Source organism: Trachypithecus francoisi, unplaced genomic scaffold, assembly GCF_009764315.1.
Source record: "Trachypithecus francoisi isolate TF-2019V2 unplaced genomic scaffold, Tfra_2.0 Lachesis_group18, whole genome shotgun sequence".
Taxonomy (NCBI): domain Eukaryota; kingdom Metazoa; phylum Chordata; class Mammalia; order Primates; family Cercopithecidae; genus Trachypithecus; species Trachypithecus francoisi.
In genome coordinates this window covers 30,542,149-30,565,844 of record NW_022681463.1, presented here as the reverse complement: position 1 = coordinate 30,565,844, position 23,696 = coordinate 30,542,149, and positions in this window count along the sequence as shown.

Here is a 23,696-nt window from a genome sequence, read left to right as displayed (position 1 = left end):
AAAGAAGATAACATAGATGTCATCAAATTGAGTCATGGCTGCCTAAAGTGAAAAATTGTTCTCAAGAAGTGGCATCCAAAACATACATCATTCAGCCCTCACAGTCAGCAGATTTAATTATACATTTTGATTCAACATTTCAAATGGATTAAAGTGAAACAGTTTTCCTTAAGTATGGGATTTAGCCTTGAAAATCCTGATATAGTGAACTCACCTCATTATATGTGAACATAGACTTACTGCATAATCTCTAATTCTCCTCTTAAAAACAGAAATGAAAAAAAAAGAAAGCCTAAGGTAACTTCGAAAATCCACATCACTATATCAAAATTCTTCTATTAATGTGTTAGAAGGCAGTAAGAATGTTAGAAAGAACTTTTAGGGAAGATTATTTCTGATGAAATACAGCATTACAGAAAGCAAGGTTTTCCAGCACTGTCTCAATTGATTTCTGACTCGTTCTCTCCTTACAACCAAAATTTGAGTTTTTACGAAAGCTAGCATGTGTACACACAGTTTATCTAGAGTTAATCTACCTGTGAATTAAAGTTAGTATTTTTATTGACATATGTAAACACAATAAACAAAATCCAATATATGAGGGAAATAACAAATGCAACAGAAGAAAAACAGTAATATACTTTTGTTTAAATGAACAAAGTGGACTTTGTTGTTTTGCCTGAGTGTGAACCCACATGGAAAACTAACTGAAATAACACAAGTATACTCTTGTTCTTGAATGTCAGAACTATGTTTTTAAAAAATCCTTCATCAATAACTTGAGTATTGATTTTGTCACATCATTATTTTAGTGATTTTATTTACTACTTAATATATTATTGTTATTGTCAGTATTTTATATTAATTTTATTTTATTATTAAATGTATGCTATTGCCGGGCACAGTGGCTCAAGCCTGTAATCCCAGCACGTTGGGAGGCCAAGGCAGGCGGATTACCTGAGGTCGAGAGTTCGAGACCAGCCTGACCAACAGAGAGAAACCCTGTCTCTACTAAACATACAAAAAAAAATTAGTCAGGCGTGGTGGCACATGCCTGTAATTCCAGCTACTTGGGAGGCTGAGGCAGGAGAATTGCTTGAACCTGGGAGGCAGAGGTTGTGGTGAGCCGAGATTTTGCCATTTCACTCCAGCCTGGGCAGGAAGAGTGAAACTCCATCTCAATAAATAAATATATAAATAAATAAATGTATACTATTTACTAGCATTATAACAATTGGATTATATGCATTTATTTATTTAATCATTACAACATATTTTCTGGTACTAGATTTTTTTTTTTTTTTAAACATTATGAAAATGAGACTCATTTTAGTGCCCTAATTTAGTGTCAATTATGCTGCCAATGTAATTATAAATGTAAAAGTAAAAGGAGTGATACACACACATACACAATTTTCCTTTGTATCATATATCATGAATAAATATAAGCAACTTTTTGAAAAATTTATAGATACACTATAGACAACTTTTTATTATATCATAATATATTATCATGACATTCTTAAAGTAGTGCAGATTTTTATATCTATACACTCATTGATTTAAAATGCTTTTTCCAGAAAAAAACTTATGCTTGCAAGATTTTGTTTAATAATGTGCTTTTTACAATTATATTACTTTTCTTCATAGGTTTTAAATTTCCAAGATTTCCTATTGCCACCTTTCTTTGCCGTAACCAATTTGTTTTAACAGTGTTGACAGGAGCACTGTTACAGATACAGAGGATGAATCCCTGAGGAAAACATGATTCAATTTCATGCTTGAATGTGCATCTTAAAACTAACTTATTAAACTAAGGTAGGTTTTAAAAATGGCTCTAATGTGTTTAAAAAAAATAACAGTGACTCAAAGGAAAAGATTCTGTGTAAAGCCAATGTCTGTCTCTTAATCAGCTTCTTGGTGATATGAATTGATCCTTTTGCCAAAAAAATAATTTTGGTGAATAGTATTCAGTGGATAGAATTCTAAATGTCCAAGTGGACTAAATCCAAGTTACCATTTTCTTTCCTATTATTTTTTCAATATTATAGTCTTAAGATTAGTATTTTTATATTGTTTTGCATCGTTTTATTGGTTGGTGAGTTGGCTAGTTTTGTGCTTTTAGGAGTTTTAATTACTTATACTCTTCTGTTTGCTGGAAAGGTATCATCAATCTGGACAAAGCCTCTAATATTTCTCATCCACCTGGAATTTTCTTTCAGATATATGTTCACATTTGTGTATTTTAATGTTAAGTCCTCACCCATGTAGAAATTTTAAAGAATATTTGGTGTTAGATCTTTATATATTAATATTTTTATTTACATACTTTTGTGGGCTGTCATTCTGTTTCTTACTTTTTACATTAGACATAAAAAATTTTTAAGACATATCTAAGTTGCTATATGTACATCTACTTTGTCAATTCTGACTCCCACAAGTAATTTCAATATATGGAATGGCCTAATTCCTCTTATCCAGTGCCCTAGTGATGGCACATAGATTGCCACTAGCCCCCTATCTTTGTAAACATAATGTGAGAAAAATCTTTGAATGCATCTACTTACAGAATTTGTTTGAGACTATGTGGTTCTGTATACCTAGAAATGGTTTTAAAGAGTACTAAAGAAACAAGTATTTTCACAATGTACCACCAGATAGTTTACCAGAATTTCAATTACATCTCATGTATTAGTTAGTTCTCACACTGCTAATAAAAACATACTCAAGACTGGGTAATTATGAAGGAAAGGCACAGTTCCACTCGGCTGGGTAGAACTCACAATCACGGAGGAAGGCAAGAAGGAGCAAAATCATGTCCTACATGGCAGCAGGGAGGAGACAACTTGTGCAGGGAAACTCCTCTTTGTAAAACCATCAGATATCATGAGATGTATATACTATCATGAGAACAGCATGAGAAAGATCTGCCCCCATGATTCAATTACCTCCCACAGGGCCCCTCCCATGACACATGGGAAGTATGGAAGTAACAATTCAGGATGAGATATGGGTGGGGACACAGCCAAACTGTATTACCTTATATTCCCCTTGAACTGTGCATGAAAATGTTATCTTCAATGCATTCTTGTCTACCTTGGAATTGTCTCAGCATATTCTAAATATTAGTTGATATCTTTATGATATGACCTTGATCAACTCAGACCCAGAACAAATCTTTCAATTTACTTATGACTTATTTTATACCAATAAGTATAAAAAAACCTTAATGAGATCTGATGGTTTTAAAAGGGGCTTCCCCTTTGCACTCATTTCACTCTCCCAGCATCATGTGAAGAAGGTCATGCTTGCTTCCCCTTCCACCAGTTGTAAGTTTCCTGAGGCCTCCCAAGCCCTGCCAAACTGTGAATCAATGAAACCTCTTTCCTTTATAAATTACCCAGTCATAGGCAGTTCTTTATAGCAATGTGAGAATGGATTAATACAGTAAATTGGTACTGGTACAGTGGGAGTCTATTATAAAGATACCTGGAAATGTGGAAGCAACTTTGTAACTGGGTAACAGGCAGAGGTTGGAACAGTTTGAAGGGCTCAGAAAAAGACAGGAATATGTGGGAAAGTTTGGAACTTCCTAGAGACTTGGAGGGTTCAGAAGACAGGAAGATACAGGAAAGTCTGCAACTTCTTAGAGGCTTGTTGAATGGCTTTGACCAAAATGCTGATAGTGATATAGACAATGAAGTCCAGCCTGAGGTGATCTCAGATGAGGAGGAGGAACTTGTTGGAAACCCAAGTAAAGGTCACTCTTATTATGCAAAAAGACTGGTGGCCTCTTTCCACTGCCTTAGAGATCTGTGGAGCTTTGAACTTCTGAGAGATGATTTAGGGTACCTGGGGAAGAAATTTCCAGGTGGCAAAGCATTCAAGAGGAGGCAGAGCATAAAAGTTTAGAAAATTTGCAGCCTGATGATGCGACAGAGAAGGAAAACCCATTTTCCAGGGAGAAATTCAAGGCCGCTGCATAAATTTGCATAAGTAATGAGGAGTCAATGTTAATTACCAAGACAATGGGGAAAATGTCTCCAGGGCATGTCAGAGACCTTTATGGCAGCCCCTCCCATCACAGGCCCAGAGGCCTAGGAGGAAAAAGATGGTTTCCTAGGCTGGGCCCCGGGCCCCCTTGCTCTGTGAAGCCTCAAGACATGGTGCCACACGTCCTAGCTGCTTCAGCTACAGCCATGACTAAAAGGGGACAATGTACAGCTCATGTCATTACTTTAGAGGGTACAAGCCCCAAGCCTTGGATGCTTACACGTGGTGTTGGGCTTGCAGGTATCAAGAAGTCAAGAATTGAGGTTTGGAAACCCCCTCCTTTATTTCAGAGGATGTATGGAAACATCCAGATGTCTAGGAAAAAGTATGCTGCAGGGGCAAAGCCCTCATGGAGAACCTCTGCTAGGGCAGTACGGAAGGGAAATGTGGGGCTGTAGTTCACACACAGAGTCTCCACTGGGGCACTGCCTGGTGGAGCTGTGAGAAGAGAGCCACCATCCTCCAGACCCCAGAATGGTAGGGCCACAGACAGATTGCACTCTACACCTGCAAAAGCCAGAGACACTCAATGCCAGCCTATGAAAGCAGCTGGGAGGGGAGGCTGTACCTCAGAAAGCCACAGGGGCAAAACTGCCCAAGGTTGTGGGAGCTCACCTCTTGCATCAGCATGACCTGGATGTGAGACATAGGGTCAAAGGAGATCATTTTGGAACTTAAGGTTTAGTGGCTGCCCTATTGATTTTCAGACTTGCATGGGGCCTGTAGCTCCTTTGTTTTGGCCAGTTTCTCCAATTTAGAATAGGCGTATTTACCCAGTGCTTGTACCCCCATTGTATCTAGGAAGTAACTAACTTGCTTTTGATTTTACAGGCTCATAGGTGGAAGTGACTTGTCTCAGATGAGACTCTGGACTTGGACATTTGGGTTAATGATGGAATAAGTTAAGACTTTAGGGGACTATTGGAAGGGCATGTTTGTATTTTGAAATGTGAGGACATAAGATATGGAAGGGGTTTGGGGGGGAATGATATGGTTTGGCTGTCCCCCACCCAAATCTCACCTTGAATTGTAGTTCCTGTAATCCCCACCATTGTGGGAGAAACCCGGTGGAGATAATTAAATCATGGCAGCAGTCTCCCTCATCCTGTTCTCATGATAGTGAGTTAGTTCTCATGAGATCTAACGGTTTTTTAAGGGGCATCCCCCTTTGCTAGACACTCATTTATCTCTCCTGCTGCCATGTGAAGAAGAAGGTGTTTGCTTCCCCTTCCACCATGATTGTAAGTTTTCTGAGGCCTCTCCAGCCCTGCAGAACTATAAGCCGATTAAACCTCTTTCCTGTACAAATTACTCAGTCTCAAGCAGTTCTTTATAGCAGGATGAGAATGGACTAATACATGGTGAATCACGTTTATTGATTTGTATATGTCAAACCAGTTTTGCATCCCAAGAATAAAGCCTGTGCGATTGTGATATATTAACTTTTGATGTGTTGCTGGATTTTGTTTACTAGTATTTTGTTCAAGATATTTGTGTTTATGTTCATCAGCGATATTGGCCTGAAGTGTATTTTTGTTGCCTTTCTCTGCCAGATTTTGGTATTAGGCTGATGCTAGATTTGTAAATGAATTAGGAAGGATCCCCTCCTCCTTGATCTTCTATAATATTTTCAGTAGGATTTGTACCAGTTCTTCTTTGTACATCTTGTAGAATTCAGCTGTGAATTCTTCTGGTCCAGGGCTTTTTTCAGTTAATAAGAATTTTGTTTTTTTTTATTACTCATTCAGTTTCAGAGCTTGATATCAATCTATTCAGGGTTTCAATCTCTTCCTGGTTCAACAGATACTTATCAAAAGAAAACATACAAGTGTCCAAATAACATTTTTTTTAAAAAATGCTCATTATCACTGATCATCAGAGAAAGGTAAATCAAAACCGTAATGAGATACCACCTCACATCATTCAGAATGGCTACTATAAAAAGTCAAAAAACAACAGATGATGGTGATGCTGCTGAAACAAGGAAAAACATACAAACTGTTCATGAAAATGTAAATTAGTTCAACCAGTGTGGAAAACACTTTGGAGATTTCTTAAAAAGCTTAAAACACAGCTACCATTTGACCCAGCAATCCTATTATTAGGTACATATCCAAAGGGAAATAGATCATTGTACCAAAAAGAAACAGGCATTTGTATGTTCATCGCTGCACTATTCACAATAGCAAAGATATGAAATCAACCTAGGTGCTCATCAATAGTGTATTGGAGAGATATATATATATGGTGCATGTACACTGTGGAATACTACATAGCCATAAAAAAGAATAAAATCACGTCTTTGGCAGCAACATGGATGGAGCAGAAGGACATAATCTGAAGTGAATGGAGGAACAGAAAAACATTTACTGCATGCTCTCACTTGTAAGTGGGATTGACACTCAGCACATGTGCACATAAACATGGGAACAATAGAAAATGTGGGCTACTACAGTGATGAGGTAGGGAGGAGGGTGTGTGTCAAAAAACTACCTGTTGAGTAGTGTGCTCACTACCTGGGTGCAACATGTGGATGTAACAAGTCTGTACATGTACCCCCTGTATCTAAAATATAAGTTGAAAAAAAAAGGAAATCTATGCTTAGTCATTGTGGCAATGAGTATAATTTGTCATAGGAGAAAAAAGAATAAATATGTTTTATAATGACTATAATTTGATATATTGAAAGCAAATTAAGCATATGTATAAGGCAATTGAATATAATTACACAAGGAACTGGATTGAGAATCAAGCAGAGTTGAGTTAAATGTAGGATCTGTAGATGTACATTAGCTGAATGAGCTTGGAAAATTTTGCTTAATTTTTTTACACATGTACAAGAGTATACATGCACTGGACAGGATTAAGGTTAGAGGAGATGACAAATTCTAAAACTAACACATAATTCATACAAATCCTGTAGGAACAAATGATACAGAACTCATATGACCAATTCTCAATACCTTTATACAGACTACATGTCCTCCAGCTTTCTTCCTTAGGTAAAGTTAAATAGTTGGCTTGTGAGCCAGTATTGTGTGAAATGAAAATATGGTAAATTTAAGCCAAAATTAATTCAGGCTTCTGTGATGGTTATACAGGAGAAGCTCATGATAAATGAGAAAAATATAGGACGGACTTTTGTGAGGCCAAGAACAGTGAAAATCAATAATGAATCATATCAACTTAATCAAACTTGGCCATCACTAGGACAAGAGACCTTATAGTTACATTACCATTGCTTTTATTACATCCATTTAAGCATCAGTTATTCAGGGCCACAATTTAATTGAATTTGTTTTCCAAGATTTGCTTAAGAGTCATTTTGGTCATTACATTGAATGCATTCTATTTTTCAGTATGCATAAACTGCTAGAGTTCTCGTTATGCAAAGAGAAGAAACAATATTTGAACATAGTATGAATAAATACACATGGTAGTATGACTGCCACATTCTACCTTTTTCAATTTATGATATATAGCAAGCATCTACACTTAATGTGTTTTTAATTTTACTTTTTTATTTTCTATTTATTCTATGAAACTATTGTTTTCATAGAAACTATATTTTGTAAATTGCTATGAAACTATCCCTTATACATTTTCATTATAATTGTTTAATACTTATAAAACACCTGCAAGGAAAAAATAATAATACATGCTACCTTTATTGAAAGTTGACTATTATTATATTACTTTAAAATTGATACCACTAGTACTGCATGTTGAATCACGTTACATTTCCATTATTTTAATATATTAATATTTTATATTTCTGAAATATTTTTAGATATACAATCTGGAAAAGTTAAATTAAAAGGAATCATATAATTACATACTTAAGTATCTACTAATTAAATTTGTGAGTCTTCTAAACAAATCATTGTTTATATATTGCTAGAAGAAAATAATGATTTTAAATAAACTGCCTAGTTTAGCTCCTAAATGCTTTGCATGTGTAAATATAAATATATAATTTGAAGATACAGACAACATTAAACAACTTCAAAGGCATATATAAAAATGCAAGTATTTAATGTTATTTAAAAAAATATTGAGACATTTCCCAGTATTGACTTAAAAAATAAGTAAATAAAATGCTTTTAAAGGAGTTGTAGCATTTTCAAGAGTGCACAAAGTGTCCTCTGTCATGCTTAGCTATCACTAATCCTCATAAAAATTACATGTGCAGAGGGCCTAGACTCCTTAACTATCTTTTTTTACATAAATTACCCAAAAATTTAAAGTGTATTTAACCACATGGAACTATTGTTTTACAGTCATTATTTTAAAACTTTCTTCTTCTTAAAAATAAATCTCAAAAAGTATTTTCCAAAAATAGTGTGTATAGGACATGTATCAGTCTTTTTTCACACTGCTATGAATAACTGCTTGAGACTACGCAATTTATAAAGGAAAGAGTTTGACTCAGTTTTGCATGTATGGGGAGACATCAGGAAACTTAAAATCATGGCAGAAGGTGAAGGGGAAGAAAGGCAAGCCTTAGATGGTGGCAGGAGAGAAAATGAGTACAGGGAAAACTGCCACTTTTGAACCATTAGATCTCTTGAGAACTCCCTCACTATCACCAAAACAACATGAGGGAAACCGTCCCCATGATCCAAATAGCTCCCATCATGTCCCTCCTTCCACACGTGGGAATTACAATTTGAGATGAGAGTTGGGTGGGAACACAGAACCAAACCATATCAGGACATTAAATAGACTGCAGTGTCTAATGTTAAATATTCCACTTGTTTACTTGTCTTTCTGCATATGTTTGCTTCTTTCCATAAATATACATATAATTTAAATGTTATTTTCACTACCACCTACTTCCTTCCCCTTGCCTTTTCTCTAGCACAAGTGTCTCAGCTGTACTAAATTTACTGATGAACTATTAAAAAGTAAAGTCAGGAACTTGGAATTACACATATCAGCATAAGAAAAGATTTATGAATGTCTAGGCCAATATTTTATCACACATAACACTGTAAAATAAACCACCTAAGACAAATAGTGATGCTTTTAATGATGATAGTAATAATTATTAAATTTGCATATGTAAAACTCTTATTAATTTAGAGAGTGCTTTTAATCATTCCATCATTAGAAAAAAAATTAAGGAGATTGGTACTAGTTATTTTCCCCTAATTGTATAGCAGAGGGTGAAAACTGTCAGATTGATTTTTTTTCTTCCCACTAAGGGATAATTGGGATGAGCTGACAGATGCCTCGGACATTAGTTATTTCTACTTCATACAAAGGCTGTGTTAATACTAAAGTGATTGTGCCTTGAAATGAATTAACTTATTTAAGAAATAATTAAATGAAAAATCTTTTGCTATCTTAAAATTTTAAAGTTTCTCAAAATATGTGCCATAGAAAGTTTGAGAATCATATAGGACAATGTGTGAACCCATTTTGCTGATTAGAAAATGAAGGGAGAAAGATGTAACTCAATTATTCATGTTCACACATTTAGAAAAAAAACAAAACTTGACCATCATCATCTAATAACCTAGACTGCATGCATTTATTCATTCATTCAATCAGGTTTTAATTAAATACCTACCTTGTGCTACCAGTAATAGGGCTTTATAATGTGAGTATTATGTGCCATAGAAGAGTATCTGGCACATAGTAGGAATATATATATCTGGCACATAATAAATGATTACGTATATGAGAATGAAGAAAAAATGATTTTGTTATTCTTAAAATTTAAAATGAGAGTATCTGGCAAATACGTAATAAGACCAGACACATAGAATGTATGTACATATAAGAGACTTTTGTTATTCTTAAAATTTTAATTGCATTTTCCTCATGCAATGAAAAAGAATATTATAGAACTTCAAATACCATTCACTTTCAGAAGGTTTCATGGAAGATGTCTCTGTTAATATGATCTTTGGGAGACAAGCAAAATCTTTGTTGGTAGGAAATGCTGCCTAAATCAATGCACAAAATTAAATATTAATTTAGGCTACATACCATAATTTAATCAAATATTTTTATAGTCAATTTGATCAAAGAAAAATGATAAAAAGCTAATTTATCTCTTTTGCATCAAAAACATTTTGTTAAGTTTTAAGAATTTTTCAGTTTGCAATTATGGTCTTTAACATTGTTAGCTGTAATCTTTTATCAATATTTCTACCTAAGTGTTATAAGCATAATAGTTCTGTTATTTTCAGCTGTAACAAGTAGAGCTTATTTTCCATAAATGTAGAACTTTTTTGTTGATTTCCTCTGAATTTCCAGTGAAATTATGAGTAGTATTTATAAAAAGTAGTAAAATCTAAAATTAGGTCACACCTTAAAAAAGACATATAATGACCTTGTGTTGTTTTTATTATAATAATGGATTGTTATATTCTTAAATAGAAAGTGAAATATAGAATAAGAAGCATTTAGACAAATACAGTTAATATAAAACTGATCTAATAAGAAAGACTATTATTTAGAGCTTTTCATTGCAATTTTCTTAGTAAAAAAATAAGGAAAAACAACAGTGAACAAGCCTATTTTATTAAGTAACTCTCAAATCTTTTTTGCTAATTTTTTTATCTGCTAGGCTATAAATATGTATTACCAAAATATATATACCAAAATTATTTGGTATATATATTTCCCCAAGTAATTGACATTTCTTGATTTTTACCCTAACTCTGTCAATGGTTTGAAACCTAAAATAATTTTGGTAATATATATCTTTTTTTTGTATGATTTTACACAGTAAAACTATTGGAACACTAGCAAAGGTGTCTGCCCACTAAAGCTGAAAACTGTCACCTAAAATTGACATCCAGTCAAGACATATGGAGTTCTTTTACTAAAAAAGTATGCATAATAACCAGATAAATTTCCCCAAATCAGCCCTTAATTCAGGATCTTTTATTCAGAACATTTTTTTCTGTCAAAAAAATTAATAATAAATTTGAATGACAATTACAGTTGAATTTGTTCCTAAAACTACATGCATAGTTCTGATTTTTATATTCAGAGCTGCGACATCTATTTGGTAATATGATTTTTTAAATAAATAATTCATGATAGGAATATCAGAACAAAGATACCAAAAATTGTATTCAAAGGACATTTGAGAGTATAAATCACTTTTCTTGAATCACATATTTTATTAAAATTATATTCTAACAATATATGTAATTTTGTAGTTACTGAAGAAATGAGCCATTATTATCCTGTAAATTGGTAGCAGAAAAGAAGTTCACATTTCAAAATTCTAGTCAATGAATAAACTCCAGGAAATAAAAGAGTTAATAATACTCATATCAGAAATCATTGAATATTTATAATCAGACATAATGTTTATTAATCTTTATATGCAGTTTATATATTTTTGTTTTTAATATATTCACATGAAAAGTAAAAATATTTTATTGTATTTATTACTCTATGTTGTACAGTCATGCATTCATTATTTAGAATAAAACTGAATTTATAAAAAGCAATTTCATAAAAGTAGTTTAAATTTAATGATTATTTTTAACTTTGTTGTGGGAAGTCAGGGACCCTGAACAGAGGGACTGGCTGGAGCCGTGGCAGAGGAACATAAATTGTGAAGATTTCATGGACATTTATCAGCTCCCAAATAATACTCTTATAATTTCTTATGCCTGTCTTTACTTTAATCTCTGAATCCTGTTATCTTCGTAAGTGGATAATGTACATCACCTTAGGACCACTATTGTACAAATCAATTGTAAAACGTGTGTTTGAACAATATGAAATCAGTGCACCTTGACAAAAAAACAGAATAACAGCGATTTTCAAGGAACAGGGGAAGACAACCATAAGGTCTGACTGCCTGTGGTGTCGGGCAGAATAGAGCCATATTTTTCTTCTTGCAGAGGGCCTATAAACAGATGTGCAATAGGGAAGATATCGCTGAATTCGTTTCCTAGCAAGGAATAATAATAATTAAGACTCCAGGAAAGGAATGCATTCCTGGCGGGAGGTCTATAAACAGCTGCTCTGGAAGTGTCTGTCTTAGGCAGTTGAGATGAGGACTGAAATATGCCCTGGTCTCCTGTAGTACCCTCAGGCTTATTAGGGTGCGGAAGAAATTCCACCCTGGTGACTTTGAGGTCAGACTGGTTCTCTGCTCTAGACCCCTGTTTTCTGTTGTTTAAGATCTTTATCAAGACAATATGTGCACAGCTGGACGTAGAGCCTTATGAGGAGTTTTTTATTTCACCCTTTGCCTTGTGATCTTTGCTTTGCCCTTTGCCTTATGATCTTTATTGGCCTCAGAAGGATGTGATCTTTGTTCTTTGTCCGGAGCCGTGAGGCCCAGAAATTGCCGCGGCCTCTGTTGCTTAAGCTCCGCATTGCGGAGACAAGATGGCGCACTTCCTGGTTCTTCATCATCAACTTTTCCCGTGTGCGTGAACTTTTCCCGCGTGCACGTAGATAACTTCCTGCGCCCGGGAAAGACTAAGTCTACCGAGCATGCGCCTGGTGACATCTCTCATTATTCTCCTCCCCGCCTGCTCTGCTGCACTTCCTCTTCCCTGCCAGCCTATATAAGGCATTGCACCGCCGCTATTAAATGAGACTTGATCAGGATACTGTCTGTCTCCATTTCTTGTGTCTCTTGTCTCTCTAAATTCCCACCCCCTCCTCCAAGGTCTGTGTTAACGATCCCGCTGGACAGGACACGTGGCGCCCAACATGGGGCTTGGATACGAGGGAACCGCGTGAGGAAGAGGGCGCATAGAAAGGCCGGCGACTAAAGTGAAAGAAAAATCCCTCCGACCATCGCGGGAACCTGCTGCGTCGGAGTTGAGGGTAAGTTACACGCCCGAAATGGGACAAGAATTAAGCCAGCATCAAATATACGTAGGACAATTAAAAGAGGCTTTAAAGACACGGGGAGTAAAGGTTAAAAGTGGTGACTTATTTAGATTTTTTGATTTCGTGAAAGATACCTGCCCTTGGTTCCCACAGGAAGGAACCATTGATATAAAAAGATGGCGGAGGGTGGGAGACGCCTTTCAAGATTATTATAATACCTTTGGGCAAGAAAAAATTCCTGTAACCGCCTTTTCTTATTGGAATTTAATCAAGGATCTAATAGATAAAAAGGAGGCCGATCCACAAGTAATGGCTGCGGTCGCCCAGACTGAGGAGATTTTAAAGGTCAGTTCTCAGACCGACCTTGGGAGCCCCCTGTCAGACAAAGAAGTAGATCTTATTTCTCTTGAAAGTGATGATGAGGGGGCCAAGGCTCCTTCTGTAAAAGACAAAGTGATGCTAGGCGAGAAAAGGCCCAAAAAATACCCAATTCTGCAAACATCACAAAAAGATAAAAGTAACGACAATCCTGACCTTTCAGATGTAAATTGGGATGACTTAGAGGAAGAGGCAGCTAGATATCATAACCTTAACTGGCCCCCCTTTTCTCACGTCCGCCTCCCTATAACAGGACACATGGCGCTTCTGCACCCAACGTAAGGGCGGTAGTCAATCCAAAAGAGGAACTCAAAGAAAAAATCGCTCAGCTTGAAGAGCAAATTAAGCTAGAAGAGCTACATCAGTCACTAATCACTAGGCTGCAAAAATTAAAAACAGGAAATGAGAGCGTAACTAATTTAGAGAATATGGGAGGCTTCCCTCGCCCACCTCAGCGGCCCGGACAACATGTCCCAAAAGGAAGATTTTCTACCAGCCGAGACAGGGAAGAATCCTCCCCTAAAGATATCTTCCTGGTAACTGAAACTGTAGCTGGACAGGGTCAGGCCTGGAGGCATCAAAATGGATTTGATTTCACTGTCATAAAAGAATTAAAAACTGCTGTTTCTCAATATGGAGCTACTGCTCCATACACTCTTGCTATAGTAGAGTCTGTGGCCGATAACTGGCTTACTCCAACAGACTGGAACACACTAGTCAGAGCAGTCCTCTCAGGGGGAGATCATTTGATTTGGAAATCAGAGTTTTTTGCAAATTGCAGAGATACAGCCAAAAGAAACCAACAGGCAGGAAACGGTTGGGACTTTGATATGTTAACTGGCTCGGGTAATTATACCGACACTGATGCTCAGATGCAATACGACCCTGGACTATTTTCACAAATCCAGGCGGCCGCTACAAAAGCCTGGAGGAAATTCCCTGTTAAAGGAGACCCAGGAGCTTCGCTCACTGGAGTCAAGCAGGGACCTGATGAGCCGTTCGCAGATTTTGTGCATAGGCTCATAACAACTGCAGGAAGGATTTTTGGTAATGCTGAGGCGGGTGTAGATTATGTTAAACAATTGGCTTATGAAAATGCCAATCCAGCTTGTCAAGCGGCAATCCGACCTTATAGAAAGAAAACAGACTTATCTGGATATATCCGCCTCTGTTCAGACATTGGGCCCTCCTATCAGGGTTTAGCAATGGCCGCAGCTTTCAGTGGACAAACCGTAAAAGACTTCCTTAATAATAAGAACAAAGAAAAAGGAGGGTGTTTTAAATGTGGCAAAAGGGGACATTTTGCAAAAGATTGCCGTGGGGATTCAAATAAAAACTCCGAAGCAAAGGTTCCAGGCCTTTGCCCAAGGTGTAAAAGAGGAAAACACGGGGCTAATGAATGTAAATCTAAAACTGACAGGGGAATCCTTTACCATCCCAACAGGGAAACGGGATGAGGGGCCAGCCCCAGGCCCCGAAACAAGCTTATGGGGCGGTCAGCTTTGTTCCGGCCAGCAGCAACAAACCATTTCAAGACTTAATAGAGCAACCCCAGGAAGTGCAGGACTGGACCTCTGTTCCACCTCCCACACAGTATTAACGCCTGAGATGGGAGCACAAGCTTTAGGCACTGGAATATATGGGCCTTTGCCTCCTGATACCTTTGGATTAATCCTGGGAAGAAGCAGTGTCACCATGAAAGGTCTACAAGTCTTTCCAGGAGTAATCGATAATGATTATATTGGAGAAATTAAAATTATGGCCAGGGCTGTTAAGAGTATCATTACTGTTCCTCAAGGGGATAGAATAGCACAGTTAATCCTATTGCCTTTGGTTAAAACTACTAATAAAATCCAACATCCTAACAGAGGAACGGGAGGTTTTGGATCTTCAGACATATATTGGGTACAGCCAATTACTAATCAAAAGCCCTCCCTGACCTTGTGGCTAGATGGCAAGTTGTTTACAGGATTAAGAGATACAGGGACTGATGTAACCATCATCAAACAAGAGGACTGGCCCTCTCACTGGCCTACCACAGAGACTTTAACTAACTTAAGAGGAATTGGGCAAAGCAGTAATCCCAGACAAAGCTCTAAATACCTCACCTGGAAAGATAAAGAAAATAACTCAGGTCTCATTAAACCATTTGTTATCCCTCAATTGCCTGTTAATCTTTGGGGCCGAGACCTACTCTCCCAGATGAAAATTATGATGTGCAGCCCTAACGATATAGTTACTGCACAAATGCTAGCCCAAGGTTAGAGCCCTGGAAAAGGACTGGGAAAAAGGGAAAATGGTATTCAACAGCCTATTCCAGCCTTAGGACAATCTAACACAAAGGGGTTTGGAAATTTTTAGCTTCAGCCATTGATATGCCTGCACCCCAAAAGTGCGCTGACCCCATAACATGGAAGTCGGATGAGCCTGTTTGGGTTGATCAATGGCCTTTAGTTAATGAAAAGCTAATTGCAGCCCAACAGTTAGTGCAGGAACAGCTAATGGCAGGGCATATTGCAGAGAGTAACTCTCCCTGGAATACACCCATATTTGTTATCAGAAAAAGGTCCGGTAAGTGGAGACTCTTACAAGATTTAAGGGCAGTAAACGCTACTATGATCCTCATGGGTGCCTTGCAGCCCGGACTACCCTCTCTGGTAGCAATCCCTCAAGGATATTTTAAAATTATCATAGACCTTAAAGATTGCCTTTTTACAATTCCCCTTCAACCTGCTGACCAAAAACGATTCGCCTTTAGCTTACCATCTATAAATTTTAAAGAACCAATGAAGTGATACCAATGGAAAGTGTTACCTCAAGGTATGGCCAACAGTCCCACCTTGTGTCAAAAATATGTGGCTACAGCCATACACTCAGTTAGAGAGACATGGAAACAAATATACATTATACATTACATGGATGATATCCTCATAGCAGGAAAAGTGGGAGAACAAGTTCTACAGTGTTTTGCTCAGCTCAGACAAGAACTAACCACAGCAAGGTTACAAATAGCTCCAGAAAAAATACAACTACAAGACCCTTATACATATCTAGGTTTTCAAATAAATGGACCTAAAATTACCAATCAAAAGGCCGTTATCCGTAAAGATCAGTTACAAAACCTTAATGACTTCCAAAAGCTCCTTGGAGACATAAATTGGCTCCGGCCATACTTAAAACTCACCACGGGAGACTTAAAACCTTTATTCGGCACCCTGAGAGGTGACCCCAACCCTAAGTCCTTTAGGTCGTTATCAAAAGAAGCTTTTTTATCACTTAATAAAGTAGAGGCGGCCATTGCTGAGCAATTTGTTACTAACATAGACTATTCACAGCCATTAACCCTTTTAATATTTAACACAACACTAACACCTACTGGTTTATTCTGGCAAAATAACCCTATTATGTGGGTCCACTTGCCTTCATCACCCAAAAAGGTATTACTCCCCTATTATGATGCCATAGCAGATTTAATTATTCTAGGGCGAGACAATAGCAAAAAATATTTTGGAATTGAACCCTCTACGATCATACAACCTTATTCTAAGCCACAAATCCATTGGCTAATGCAAAACACTGAAACGTGGCCAATTGCTTGCGCCTCTTATGCCGGTAACTTAGATAACCATTACCCGCCAAATAAGCTTATCCAATTTTGTAAACTACATGCTTTTGTCTTTCCTCATGTCATCAGTAAAACACCTTTAGACAATGCCTTATTAGTATTCACTGATGGGTCATCCACAGGAACTGCTGCATATACCTTTGCTGACACCACTGTTAAATTCAAAACCAGCCATACCTCGGCTCAGTTAGTAGAATTACAGGCCCTAATCGCGGTGCTGTCCGCCTTCCCTAATCAGGCTCTTAATATTTATACCGACAGTGCATTCTTAGCTCACTCAATACCTTTACTTGAGAACGTAGCACAAATCAAACATGTGTCAGACACAGCCAAGTTATTTTTACAATGCCAACAATTAATACATGACAGATCAACTCCCTTCTTTCTTGGACATATTAGAGGTCACTCTGGATTGCCAGGACCCCTATCCCAGGGCAACCAAATGGCTGACATGGCAACCAAAACAGTAGCCATAGCTACAAACACAAACCTAACCCAAGCACAAGCCACTCATGCCTTACATCATCTTAATGCTCAAACTCTAAGACTAATGCTTAAAATAACTAGAGAACAAGCAAGACAAATAGTCAAACAATGTCAGACCTGTGTAACACACCTACCAGTCCGTCACTTAGGAATTAACCCAAGAGGACTAGTTCCCAACATGATCTGGCAAATGGATGTCACTCATTATTCAGAATTCGGTAACTTAAAATATATCCATGTATGTATAGATACATTTAGTGGATTTATACTGGCCACCCTACAAACAAGCGAAGCTACCAAGCATGTCATAGCTCATCTACTACACTGTTTCTCTATAATTGGAAAGCCTAAACAACTAAAGTTGAGTCCCTGAGCCAAACCTTGTTTGGACAGCATGACTAATAGGCAAATTAAGTGGACAGAATCAGAATACAAAGTCCTTTCCAACTAAGTGTATGCCAGGAGTCTAAGTAAAAAGGCAATCTGTTTCCACATCCAAATGGCAAGACTATGACAGGAAATAGAACATGAAATCTAAAGATCACATGGACAGATAAACACAAAAATAGCATTAGAAGCCAGTAGCAGGAGGAAGAAAATATTCATGTTTATTACATTTAAAAGGATATCACAGTTAAGAGGACTTATATATTCCTCTACTATCTGAAGGCTGTATACTGCCTCAATGAGTATCTTACATTATGGCATAGGAGCAGGAAGAGTAAAAACCAAACAAAAATTCTCATTATTACCACTGATATTTTAGAAGTTCTAGAAATGCAATCAGACATAAAGCAAACACACACACACACACACACACACACAAATACATCCACATACTGAACATACATACACATGTACACAAAGAGTAATATTGCATTCCTAGAAGACTCTGGGAGAGAGAGAAACAGAAGTACAATAAAAATAATAAATTCAGCAAGATGTCAATATTTAAGACAATCCTACAAAAATGCAATTTCTATGCTTCAAGAATAATGCCTTAGAATTAAATTGAAAGACTAATTTATTATACCAGAAAATTATGAAATCAATTCAAATAAAATGATATTGTACAAATCCTTGGAGAATTTTTAATAAGAAAATAAGTGGAGAAGCATCCTGAATTTCTAACTGTAAAGATAAAATATTGCAAAATAAAAGTTAATTAACTGATAAAATTATTGCAGTTCTAATTTGAATCTCATTGTGTGTGTGTGTGTGTGTGTGTGTGTTCTAGATGACTCAGTAGAGTTACATTACAACCAAAAAAACTACAAAGGGAATATTTTAAAATAAAAGAAAGAGTTAACACTACTGGAAATTTAAAACACTTTTGTATTTACATATAAATAAAAAAGATAGAAATAAAATAAATATTGCAGAAATGGACTCCCATCTTCTGCTTAGAAGACTTCACTGATAGCCTTATATAAAGAGAAGTTGTTTTCACACTTCCTTTTTAAGTTAACTTATTTCCTTTTTACCTTCTTTTTCTTTTCTTCTTTGAGATGAAGTCTCACTCTGTTGCTTAGGCTGGAGGGTAGTGGCACAATCTCAGCTCGCTGCAACCATTGCCTCCCAGGTTCAAGTGATTCTCCTGCCTTAGCCTCTAAGTAGCTGGGAGTACAAGCATGCGCCACCATGCCCGGCTAATTTTTGTATTTTTAGAGAGGGAGTTTCGCCATGATGTTCAGGCTGGTCTCGAACACCTGACCTCAAGTAATCCACCCACCTTGGCCTCCCAAAATGTTGGGATTACAGGTATGAGCCACCGCAACTGGCCTCGTTTTTATTTTACAGTTTTAATTACTGTTATATTTCATACCGTGCTTACATGTTTATTCTCCACATACTCCAAAGAAAACAAAATCTGTGATGAGAGGCTTCTTTTTCTTTCCGCTATAGATAGGTTGGGTCTGCAAGAGCACCTAATCTAATAAATACATGATAATACAATGGCTAATACATGTGGTAAAAATACGAGTCCTAGGTTAATGGGAAATCAGAGATTACCCAATTGTTAACTGATAACTTGAATTTTCTTTTTTTTTTTTTTTTGAGACGGAGTCTCGCTCTGTCGCCCGGGCTGGAGTGCAGTGGCCGGATCTCAGCTCACTGCAAGCTCTGCCTCCCGTGTTTACGCCATTCTCCTGCCTCAGCCTCCGGAGTAGCTGGGACTACAGGCGCCCGCCACCTCGCCCGGCTAGAATTTTGTATTTTTTTAGTAGAGTCGGGGTTTCACCGTGTTAGCCAGGATGGTCTCGATCTCCTGACCTCATGATCCGCCCGTCTCGGCCTCCCAAAGTGCTGGGATTACAGGCTTGAGCCACCGCGCCCGGCCTTGAATTTTCAAAAGTATAAAAAGATTCTAATCTAACCAGTTATAGAAAATAAAGTCTGGCCGGGCGCGGTGGCTCAAGCCTGTAATCCCAGCACTTTGGGAGGCCGAGACGGGTGGATCACGCGGTCAGGAGATCGAGACCATCCTGGTCTACATGGTGAAACCCCGTCTCTACTAAAAAATACAAAAACCTAGCCGGGCGAGATGGCGGGCGCCTGTAGTCCCAGCTACTCCGGAGGCTGAGGCAGGAGAATGGCCTAAACCCGGGAGGCGGAGCTTGCAGTGAACCGAGATGGCGCCACTGCACTCCAGCCTGGGTGACAGAGCGAGACTCCGTCTCAAAAAAAAAGAAAAAAAAAAGAAAAGAAAGTCTATTTCAAATGAGGGGTATATTGAAAACCTTGAATAACACAATAATTATTCAATAAACCCTGAAAAGTGAAGAAATTTCGAAGTTGTTAAAATAAAATAAATTAGTAAGGAAGTTCCAGAAAATTTAGGTTGAACTTTCTTAAACTATTTTCAAGGAAATGGTTATATAACTATGTTTTAGTCTTGGAAGATGCTGAATATTAAGGCTCTGCATAAAGTAATATATGTATCTTCATCTGTTTAGAGATGTACCTAGACTACATAGTTCTGTCTTAATAATAATCAAAATAAAAATAACTTTCATTTGCTTATGGTTGTTTTAAAGCATTTTGCTAACATTGAGATTTGTAGTGTATCATTAACAAACTGATAATCAAGGAAGTTTTTGTGATAATTTAAGACCCCATGACTGTTTAGGAGCAGATATGGTCTGGTAATCCACTGGTCACACTGAAAAAGTAATCATTTAGAGAATTAGAACATTCCTCATATATACTCTTAAGGGATATTTGATTATTTCCTATTTCTACACTTACAACCCTATTTGGAAAGCTGGTCTTACCGTTATTTAAATCCTATATAAGTGCACTAAAATCTGGACTAACCTAGGCATAGTGTTTGAGGAATTAAGAATGAAGTGATTAAAGTCCTCGTGAGAAACACACACATGGACACACACATGCACATGCACACATTGCTCACTTCTTGGATTCTTTTTAGTCATTTTCTGTCCAGGCCCTTTGCCTGGCTCTTCAGTCTCTTAACCTATTCCCAGAGTCAGCAAATATCCTAAGGGAAAATCCACTATGTAATGTCAACTCACCTTTCTGAGATGCCTCTTTCTCCAGAATTATGTGAATTTCTAACATGAAATTCTGTGATAATAGAAGAATTGCAGTGATAGTCCCTATCTTAAATGTGGAGAAAAAGTCAGTAAAGTTTAAGGCAATATAAACATTACCTACCTATTAGAATTTGGAAAACTTGAATTCTCCAAGTTCTTCAAACTTTTGTTTTTAAAGGTACATTTATAAAAATTACAGCGTTCTCTCTATGTCCCCCAAAAATGTATATCAATTTATTTTTAATTAAGACTACCTGGTTATACAATTACTATAAATGAACATCAATTATCTAAAATGCTACATAATAGAGAATTCCAAAAATTATGTGTGCAATCTCTAATTATTTGAATTTTGGGGCCCTTCCTGTGTCTTTTGAATGGCCTAGATGGGATGATTCTGTTAGTAAGTATGCTAATTTAAATTAGAAAACCATTGAAGCATTACTGTTAATCCTTCTCTTAAATAACAGCAAAAGACCAGAACATAAATCTCTCACTCAAAATACTTTGGGTACCTCTTCATTTTATCTGTTTTTTTTTTCCTCACTCTCTCCATTTGATTTACAATAATACAAAACTCAACAGAAAAGTCAATATATTTAATGATTAGTTTTGCTTGTAGTTACTGTTGAAAAAAATTCATAGAAAAAAATTCCCCAGGAATACTGTTGGAAACTTAATATAGTTGACTTACCAACACAACAAGAACTTCTTTCAATAATAACGTTTGGAGGTCGGGGGTACTGGTTATGCCTGTAATCCTAGCACTTTGGGAAACTGAAGCAGGCAGATGAGGTCAGGAGCTGACCAGGTCAACCTGGTCAAATCGTGAAACCCCATCTCTACATGTGCATATATATATATACACACACACACATATGTATATGTATATACACATATGTATATATGTATATGTGTGTGTATGTGTGTGTGTATATATATGTGTATTATATATATATGTGTGTGTGTGTGTATTATATATACACACACACACACACACAAATTAGCCGGGTGTGGTGGCAGGTGCCTGTAATCCCGGCTACTTGGGAGGCTGAGGCAGGAGAATTGCTTGAACCTGGGAAGCAGAGGTTGCCATGAGCCAAGATCACACCATTGCACTCCAGCCTGGGGGACAAGATCAAAATTCCTTCTCAAAATAATGATAGCAACAGCGTTTAAGATGAGCTCATTCGGTTTGGTGTAAATGGTTTCCTCCTGACATATAAATAAAAATTTAATATATTGTCATTGAAAACAGTGGGACTCACATACTGTTTAGAAGTATAAAACTTGTAATAGGAAACACATTTTGGTCTGATACAACCTGTTTAATGGATCCACACATATTTATTCGTGTTAAAAATGTTAGTGACTGGAGGTGAAACAGTGCCCTTTTCTGGATAGCATATTAAAAGTATATAGCAAAACTAGCAGGAACTTGGCCCTAACAAATATGAGACAAGTAGGTGTGGCAAAGAGGAAAAGAAAAGAGACAGCTTTGACCTGACCATCTTCAATTTTGAGCATTCCTAAAATGTAGAGAATACTCGAGGTCCACCTTTTCCAAATTTGTGACATCAATAGTATTTAGAACTAAATTATTTAATGGAACCAATAGTAGTTTCTTTTCGATATTCATAACAAGAATCTACAGGTTGCTTCTGTATGCATTTGAAAGAAACCTAAAGTAAAAATATATCATTCTCAGAAAAAAAAATATTGTTTTGAAAGTCTGAGACATATTCTGCATGTTTATCTTTTTATGTCTGGTTGAAATGATTTCTATGTTAAGATGGAAAAATGTAGACAACGATTTTAAAAGGGAATAGTTCAAAATCCGCACTTTTCCAAGTGAACAATGAGTCATACCTTAATTGGATACTAAAAAAAATTGTCTCTCTGCTAATGCTATTTTTAAAAAGTTAAGTGGCTATGACATTTCAAAAGGTATTTCCTAATATAAAGTTTATTTTTTACTGTGGTTTGATTTGAATCCAAGTAAATTCATTTATTTTTAAAGGCTTGAAATCTGACTTTCGGTCTTTAGGGATGAGCTTCATGAGATGATATCCTGTGTTAATGTCCCATTTGCTGTGTACTTTCAGCCACTGTTTATTTTCAGAATTTCTAAACTCTGTAAAACATCATTCGTCAGGAATCACAGGAATAAGGATATGCAAAGGAATCTTAAACCTGATATTTTTTCTCTTAATGTTGATCTTCTGGTATTTAAAATGTTTTATGAAGTTTCTTTAATATTTTGTAAATGAAAAATAGATACTTGTATATTCTTGAAATAACAAGCCAAGAGTAAGCCCCTTTTATCTATCAAGAAAAGAGTTTAAAGTCACTTTTAATTATAACTTCAATAACTAGATATTCAAATATATTTTTCAGGAATGTCATGCTTTCTGTATCAAGTCTTATTTAAAAAGAGAAAATTCTTAACATTCTAAAAATCAGAGAAAATAATGAGAAACAGGAACTAATGTAATAAAGTATCAGATTAAATTTTACTTAAAGTAAGCCATGTTCAAAATATTTCCCCAAGCAGATAAATACTATATGCACAATTCTAGAAAAATATATACAGTTTTCCCACCTATTATCTATTACTAGTCTTGTTTTTACAATAACATGTATCTAGGATAAAAGTATAAAATGCTGAGTTTGCCTTTTATTTTAGCATCATGGACAAGTAACAACTCCTGTTTGCATTGTCTTAACTTCAAAAATGATGTACTTGTACATAGCTCCCAGTGTTGGGAGGGAGG